Source organism: Trematomus bernacchii, unplaced genomic scaffold, assembly GCF_902827165.1.
Source record: "Trematomus bernacchii unplaced genomic scaffold, fTreBer1.1, whole genome shotgun sequence".
Classification (NCBI taxonomy): Eukaryota; Metazoa; Chordata; class Actinopteri; order Perciformes; family Nototheniidae; genus Trematomus; species Trematomus bernacchii.
Window position 1 is genome coordinate 12,219,028 of NW_022987648.1, and position 9,308 is coordinate 12,228,335.

A 9,308-nucleotide genomic window follows, 5' to 3' on the forward strand; every position below is an offset into this window, starting at 1 on the left:
TTAAAAAAACATTTACCAACTCAACAAAACACGAGAAGCGTTTACTAAAAGCGCTGCATGAAAGAAACGCTGCAAAATAAAAAAAGGCTCAAAGCTCAAAACACAACAGAAAGAGGGACAATAACAAGTGATGCACACAGCTGGGAGCAAATGCTTGTTAACGTTTGGGGATTTTTAAAGTTTGCCAACTCTCACTGTCACTGGAAACAAACCTCGAAAAAGTAGTTTTTACTGGCTTATTTTAACAATGTGATCACATGATTCCTTCGGATATTACTGCAGATCTGCTGTAAGCTAGCTAGCTAACGTAGGTAACCTAGCCATTTCAATTATGAAACTGACTAACTCTGCGAGAGTGACATTTGCCCAACTTTATAATCCCCGAACATCAACAAGCGCTCCGGTCGTCTTTTCGTCAAGTTGGTGAATGTTTTCTAAATGCTGCGCATGTATTGTCAAGTTGGTGACTTTTTCTCTTCCGTTTCTCACCAACACCCTTTTAAGGTAAGTGATTCAACATTCTAGTTGTAATCCCTAATGTGTACCAACTTCTACAACCTTCATTCATCTCTGTTCATAGAGGACACGTCTGAGCTAGCCGCTACTCTTATAAATGGTCATGGACTCGCCATTCCTGTCAAGCTGTGAAGTTGATATCGAATTAAACAACAACATTCGATCATCCTTATTGATGTATGAAGCCAGCTACGCAGAATACTGTGGAGAAAGGTTCAGGGCTGGATTATTTCAGTTGTTAGTAACAAACTGGAAATTAATTTTGAATGAGGTTTTCTAACTTCTAGAACAAGACCCAGAAGTTATCAATGACTCAAGCCTCAACAACAATGTATCCTACATTTTAGTAATATAATCCAACAGTGTTGTTTTAGCTTCTCTGAGCTAGATCAATTCTCATATATCTCAAACTCAACACAAAACAAGAAAAACCCAATGACATAATCAGGGTAATCTCGTTTTGGCTTTTTTAAGAATGCTGAATGGTCCTCAAAAGCAACAGAATACAATAGATAGCTGATTTTGTATTTTAATACAATTTGGATACAAAGAAAATGTCAAGGGAGGAAAACAGATCCTTTATTCAACATAGGTTAATGGCTTGACCTTTTATTTTGGAGGACATACTGGGGTATAATGTAAACAGTTGGAGGATTTAGTCTAGTAAGAAGTGTTTCTAATGACAGACAAATATGCAATTCAATGTAAATCCGATGTGAAGGAAGTGTGCAAAAGCTTTCATTGGAGCACTTGGCCTCCATATTGTAATAACAGTGAGTACAGTGATTACTTTTGAATGCACATAGTCTGAATGTTTTGTTAGGAACCTCTAGATATACTCAGACCAGATAAGACCACAAGTCTGTGGTCGAGTGTAGACCCTCCCTTACCAGTTGCTGCTTGCGTGCAGAGAGAAATCCTGTTGAGCGTCCTGACTCACTTATATATTCTGTGCCCGGAGGGAAGTGATGAAGTCACCAAGTCAAGTGTAAGAATGCAAGAGATACACTTTCAAAGTCAACAGATGTGCAGTAAAAAGGTGCTATTTCAGAGTCATGCGGTTCTATTCATATCCAAACACACTGCTTGCTTTCAAGGAGAAAAAAGAAAGCTTCGCCGGGCGCTCCCACCACTCCTCTCTCCTCCCTGCTGCATCATCTGTATGTTGACTTTAGCATGCATAGTGCATCTTTTAGTGCATTGATTTAAGTGAACATGCTCTTCATCTCCCTCTCTATGTGCATGAATAGTTTATGTGTGGATATGTTCTCGTGGGTGACAACACTATTGCGTGAGTGTTTGTTTATGCAAGCATGTGTGTTTCTTTTCGCAGACTCATGCATTTAAGTGATAGGGTGTGTGTATGTGCGCCTGTATAATGTGTTGAAAACGACCTTAGGTCAAGGTTGAGAAACCTGCTGAGATACACACTTGAAGGGCTGAAAAATCAAGGTTCACCCAACCTTTTAAAGAGGACAGATTATGCTCATTTTCAGTTTTCATATTTGTATTTTGTTCCTCTACTGTGACATGTTTATTTGCTTATTTATGTTCAAAAAGTTATTTATTTTTCTCACACTGCATGTGCTGCAGCACCTCTTTTCACCCTCTGTCTGAAACCAGAGCCAAGTCTGCTTTGATTGCTCAACTGCTTAGAGATGTCCCGCCCCTTGGACTATCACGTTTAATGTGTTGAAGCACTAGCCAATAAAACCTGTATTGTTACGTAGTGATGTCACCATGTTACGGAAGTAAACAAACCCTTAACATGTACAAAAAGCTATATAACACACTGCAGGAAATGGAAAACCCCCAAAAGCATAATGGGGCACTTTAATAAACTTTGAATCAGAAAGAAACCCTTATCTTTTTTTCTGCATTAATGATTTCATCTTGCAAGGAAAGAAACAAATGCCAAATGATCATTTGACTATTCCAAAACCTGGACAGAAATGATAATCCATGACAAATACTTGTTTAATATCAGATTACTCGATAGAAGAAGAAAAAAACATTAATCTTCATGAGAATAGCTCCTGCCAGTGGAAGGAACACCAGGCCCAAACTTGTGTGTTGAGTTTATTTGAACAGTGGCTGTTATTTTGATAGAGAGCAGGTCCCAAAGTTACTGCAGATTTGAGCTGAAACAACATTATGCTGGTGAAGGAGATTTATTATGTTATGATCCCTTAGCACGAACTAGCAGGTCTGAATCACATGTAAAACACATTTTAATGTTTTTCAAGGTCAGGGTCAGGTTGTTATGCAATGATGCCTAAATGGACACTCGCTATGCTTGTAAATAACAAGTTGTGACATGTGCGTCTTTACCGTGAATAGCGAAATGGCTTGTCAAACACATGCAATTCCCTCTAATGGCGCATTTCCACTACAGCGCGGAGCGCGGTTTAAGCGTGCCGTGCCCGGCCCGTTTTTGGTTGCGTTTCCACTAGGCGTAGTTCCGGCTAGCGGGTACTTTTTCACAGTTTTCTGGCTCTCCAAAATCGAGGTTCTTTCCGGGCCAACAACCGGGCTGAGTATGCTAAACTAGTGAGAGAATCGCTGTCAACTACAACAAAATGAACATATTTTACCGTGATTTAATTGTAATACACGTTTCAAAATGATGCCGAAGTAACAACATACTGATACCGGTTAGTAAAAACCATGAATTAATGCTTTGACAAGTCTGCAGACAGACGGCAGGTGAAAAACCTTTTAAAATGCGTGTTTTCTGAATGGAGATCGGCTAAGCTAACGCGGTATATGCTCCGACCGTCCACACTCACAACAACGGCCTATACAGACATAAATAAGCCAGCGACTGTATTCGCCATGACACAGACAGTCTGTGGTTTGTACTTGTTTAACTTTTGTCTAGTTTCTGAACAGATATGAGGAGCTGTGAGCTCTGAGGGCTAACAGCTAACGGCTGATGTTGGTTTTGTGTTTCGCATTGAAGATGACGTCATGGCTCCGCATACACTGCGTTACTATAGTTACTACCCCAGTTCCTAAACTGTAATGGAAACGCAGCATAAAGTGAGCCTGGCCTAACAAGGCCTAACGAGGCCTAGCCATACCGTACTAAGCCGAGCGAGGCCCTGCAGTGGAAAAGCGCCATAACTTCTGAAATCGAAATGTTGTTTTAAATTCACCGGTTTCTCCCATCTGTTAAGCTTAAGAAAAAAAAGGTTTTCCTAGGACATTGACAGGTATGCTCCTTTGGCACCGCATTGCCAAACTGTCAACAGGTATATTCATTAATCCAACCCTAATTGCTTAATTTATATTGTTGTTTTCCGTGATTACTGGTAAAGTATGTTTTAATTACTCAGTTCTCCTCAAACAAACTAATTAAAGTCATAACTTTAGCATATTCCTACAAGCAACAAGACCACAGTGTGCAAGCTGTAATCAGTGATTTTGTAACTGCCGGGCATGTATACAAAATATGTGTGCAAGAGATAGCAGGAGAGAGCATACCTCGAGTTCCTTCTACCTCCTGTTATGTATGGGCATTTGTGCATGTGTTAAGGTTAGGGTTAGGGTTAGATTGAAGACTGCTCTTTGTGTCCCATGTAAAACCACAATTCAAAGTTGATCTATTTGTTATGTAACTTCCATAATTAGGTAAGGTCACTTGCGTAATTACCCATCACCCAGACAGTGCACTCATAATCAGGGGTTAAATTGGGCCGGGGCTGTCCGGGGCTCAGCCCTGGCACATAGGACGATGCTCTGACGTCATCACCCTCGCACATTTGTCATATGTTCGCAAAAAACTATATATATGTTAAAACTTTTCTCGTTCTTAATATAGACTATATTTAGGGTCGATATGTGTTGACTTTACTTTAAAATAGCAGATCTCTGTGACCGGATATCGTTTTTCGGCTTAGAGAACATGTGTCTGCTCCGGACTCCGCTGCTTCGCTGCGGCTCCTCCGTGCAGAGAGTCTGCAGCGGTGCCGCCAAACCACTCGACCCGTCCTGTAACATGGAGCCCGTTTCCTAAACTATGCTAAATGTATGTGTGTGCATAAAGCTGAGTTATGATCGCTCATAATTAAATAGTTTACACTACAGTGAGATTTACTCACATACTTTTGGCCATACTCGCGCAGCCCAACAAATGAACTGAGATTTCCACACAAATGTTCTTTAGCAAGTGTGCAGAGCAATGTTGATTTAAAATAGCAATTTGAAGGCTTGATATGTGTAAAAAGATTTTGTGTATATATTAATAATTTAAGATGTAAATTAATGTATTTGTAGTACTTTCAATTTTTATTGAAAAATCGAACCTCCACATAGAGCCCCCCGACATATCAAATCCCAATTCAAACCCTGCTCATAATGTTTAAAAAGTTGAGTGTTTAATGCTGGACTTTCTCACCCTCAAAAATCGCCATCTTGGATACGTAACGGAAGTATCGCTGCTAGCCCCAATTGTAGTTGCTCCGTTAAAAACAGCACTATACAAATTCATTGTTATAAATGTGGGTTTTAGGCACAATTTAATAAAAATACTGCTGTACTGTTGTCAAAAAGAAACTTTAGCAGCTTAATTGAGCAGCCTGTAATGATTTGCTACTGCAAAATTGCTTGCTAGCTAGCTAGCTAGCTAGCTAACAGATGCAATCATCCATTCTGGTGAAAGCACAGCAGATGTGAGATAAAAGTGAAAATGAGTGTGGTAGAATATTGATCACTTGTGTTGCTGGACATTTGTGGGGAAAAAAAACATAACAAATTTACTTTAGGTATAATATCATACAAAACGTTGTATGAGGAACATGGCCAAACTCAGCTTGGTTTGTTAGATTAACCAAGAATATAATACAGATGCCAATAGAAATTGGATTAAAACAAGACAACAACTCTAAAACACATACAGAGACAGAGAGATGTTAAGACAGTGCGCAGCTGGATAGAAAGACAGGACGTTGAAGAAAAGGAGACAGGCAGTCAGCTAGCTGCTACAAGCTTGATCGGGAATAAATGTTCCCTTTGCCTTTTCCCTCAAGGGTGGATTGACAAGAGCTAATGTGAGGAACCAGTCCCTACAAGTAAACACAGCATGAGGAACATTGAATACTGTATTATAACATTAATCCGCATATGCTGTGGGCACATACCACATGTAAAGACAAAGTCATACAAAAACAACACAAGCAGTACTTATTTTATGATCGGATTGCATCACTTTATAGACAACATCAATGTGTGACTGATCATCCGATCGAAGTAAGCTGGCCATATGTACACGTAATGAATAACTTCAGTGTCTTGCCTGCACAAAGGAAATGTTACATTGGCGTTTTATTAGTGCTCTGTGGATCTTCTGTGCTGGGTCACGATTTGTATCATCATGCAAAACGCTTCATGACTTGGTTGTCTCTAGGTTCTGTCTTTTTTCCATATAGTAGTTAGTTTGTGGATCACCAAATTATTTCAAGAAAACTATTCTAACCGAGCTGCCCAGAGTGCTGTCCAGTAATAGTGGGAGATTGCTAATGACCAGTCACTCCAAATTCAGTAAAGATTGCTTAGATGGCATGTTTCAGAAAAGTTTAGAAGCATTGAAATCCCTTATGGTCATTTTAGACATACCACATCAGCATACATGGATTTAGATCAGAGAGGACCACACAAGTGGACAGTTTAATCCAATTAGCTGAAGCAGACCGAACCTCTGAGATTTAATCAGTTTGAAGTTACTATATCTGCTATCCAGTGATTTGATAACCAACTTTGAATAATTTTAATATACATTCTGCAGAATACCGATGACGGAATGGTGTTACTTTTTTCTGTTTTAAGATCGTTCACTTTAAACTTTATATAAAACAGCTTTTTAAAAACCTTTTTGAAGGACATCTCTGTCTAAAGATAGGTCTTGTGGTTTGATTACTTATTCATCATTCTTATACCTCGTAGAATTGCTCCATTCCAAATTAAAATTCAATGTGACAGGAACAAGGAACATCTAGGCACATCCACATTATCTCATAGGACCTCTCTTGTATAATAGTCCTTTCAGCTTCTTTACAAATACTTGATCTGCGCTAACACTTCAGTTTGATCTGCATTACTAATTCATGCCCTCTTCCACCAGGGAAGGATCGAAGAGGAAACAGGGATCATTTTTTGTGGGCCTTCTCTCATTATTTATTGAGAGCTGAGGCCAACGAGTACATGCTTTTAACACCATTTGCAACATGTCCCACTCGACCTAAGCTCACACTTGCTCCACTGGATTTGAGTTCCACTTTCTTGAAGCCTGACAGGGAATGAGATGGTGGGAAGAAATGCTATGGGCCTGCTGACGCATTCACTTTAACTCAAGCCTCATACACACACATATTGCAATCACAACCATGTCATCTTGGGAGATGGAGAGTGACACAAGGAGCAATTTCCTAAAATATTGATCAGAGGGTCAACCATTTCCTCACAAGAACGGCTATATATGGAAGAAGGCCAACCCCTTTGGTCCAGGGGTTTCCCCAGGAGAAACCTTTGGCTTTACTGATTCATCTAGAACTGCACTTTGAGCTTAACCAAGTAGAAGACAGCCAAATGTTCCAGGTATTTGGGCCGTACTTGGCTAAATGCGGATATGGAATTAGACAGTACTTTGGCAATGAATGGGGATGTTTCAAATCGTATATGTAAGAATACAAATACAGAAAAGTATGAAGATTGATTGCAAATTGACAACTGCACGACGTACTAGTTGTACGATGTGAGGGTCTAAGGACAGAGGGTGTCGTTTTTTTTCTCATACTGATATTCTGCACAAACTGTGCTGTTGTATTTGCTGTAAAGTGTCTTTACTGTAGAGTATTTTTATTATATGTACAGCACTTTGGCTCGACCAAAAATCGTTTATAAATGTGCTATATAAATAAAACTTGATTTGATTTGATTTGATAATCATAGACTCATTTAATCATTTCAAAATGTCTGTATTTAGCTAGCGAAATTACTTCGGGTGCCAAGCTTTCCATTGATAATCCAATGAAGAAGTTCAGGAATAAGTTAATTGACATGATCGCAGACACGTATTGCTTAGATTGTTGATACACATCAACATTAGTTGTTAGAAATATATTAAGATTATTGCAGAACCATGTTTCTACTGAAAGTATAGTTTCCATATTATGACATCTCAAAAGAATAGTTGGACAATTTCTTGAATCATTGTGTAAACATTGCTTGTAAATTTGATTTTTTTTTTCTGTACAGATTTAACAAATGATATTCATAATGTTGTGGCTAGCTTTAGAGGTGCTGCTAGGCCTATTTTTTTATCTTCTCATCTAACTTCCTTCAACAAAGAAAATAGGCAGATTTCACAAAGTGTTGACTTTTTACCTCAGAGGACTGGCCTCAGCTGAATTTAGAACACATCTGGGGATGGCTGATATCTTATTTATTGACCTCAAACATAGGAATGTTGCCTACTTAATGTGCCATTAATGTTTGGTCTTTATGTCTGCATTCCTTTCTCATCTGTCATGTATTATCTTGAATAGCTGGAAACCCTTTACCAACACTCACAACATATAGTGAAAGTAATACAGCCCACATGGATATCCTTATCAACATCCTTTTACTGTTTATTTATGTATCTGCCGTGTTTTATTTTCTTTTATATTTCTTATGAAAGGGCTGAATTGACATACTTGTATTAATCTCAGGTTATTCATGCTTTGTCCATCAGGAACTGCTGACGTTTTAGAAAAACTGTGAGTCAGCAGGACAAGGCGCTCTCTATCCACCCACTGTTGACAGCTAGACAATATACATGTCTATGTCTAGTTAATGCCAATCTTTTCTGGTTGATATTATTAACTGCAAATTCATACATTACCAATTCATTTGATGAAAGGCGCATTGTAAGCTATGGCAAACTTTGGCCATTTCATCATTGGCTTTATGCTTTTAATTTAGGTATAGCTCAACCTTTACTAATCAAACTTTTTACTGTCATTTAACTATCCTAAACATGTCATACATGTACAGTATCTTTATTTTTCTATCTTTCTCTCCTTCATTTTCTTTCATTTTTCTTTTTCTTTGATCATACTGTAGTTGATGGAGCTCAGCCTTCCTTCCCCTTTACTACCCTGGCTGGTGTCTTGCTTTGATCAGTTATCTGCCCCAAACAAGTTAAATTGCTGCATCATCTACCAAGCCTTGAAAACATCTGAGACGCTATAATTACTCATTTCGGCATTAATATCGCAATGAGGGACAAGTACTGGTACCCTTTAATCTTAAGGATTTCAGAGGCATGTTTTATTGGCCCTTCTCCTTTCCACCTCCTACCTTCTACTGACCCATGATAGACTGCAGCCCACTGTCTTCCTGCGGACCAGACTTTAAGCCTCAGATAAAGGGTGTGTATGGTTCCATAGACAGATCTGAAAACTAGTGGTTAGCCAAATGACTGGATTTTTCGTTTGTAGTCAGGCCTGGGATATTCTCCTGTGACCTGTAGTGCAACGAAGGAAATTAGAGGAACTCTTAAAGGATCAACGGAGGAGTTAAAGCTACTCAGTGGAACTGTTGGTGGTCCTTCCTGATTGGCTGATCCAGCATTAATTGCATTTTTTTTAATGTATAGCTTTTGCAATTTGATCACTGAATACCTTTATAATGCCATCATAAACAATGCAAATACATGTGGGTCCTTCCATAATTTTAGCATATTGAAAACCTTCATTTTTATCAGCTCACGTTCCAATAAGGGAAGGGCTATCGTTCAGATAGGACACCCA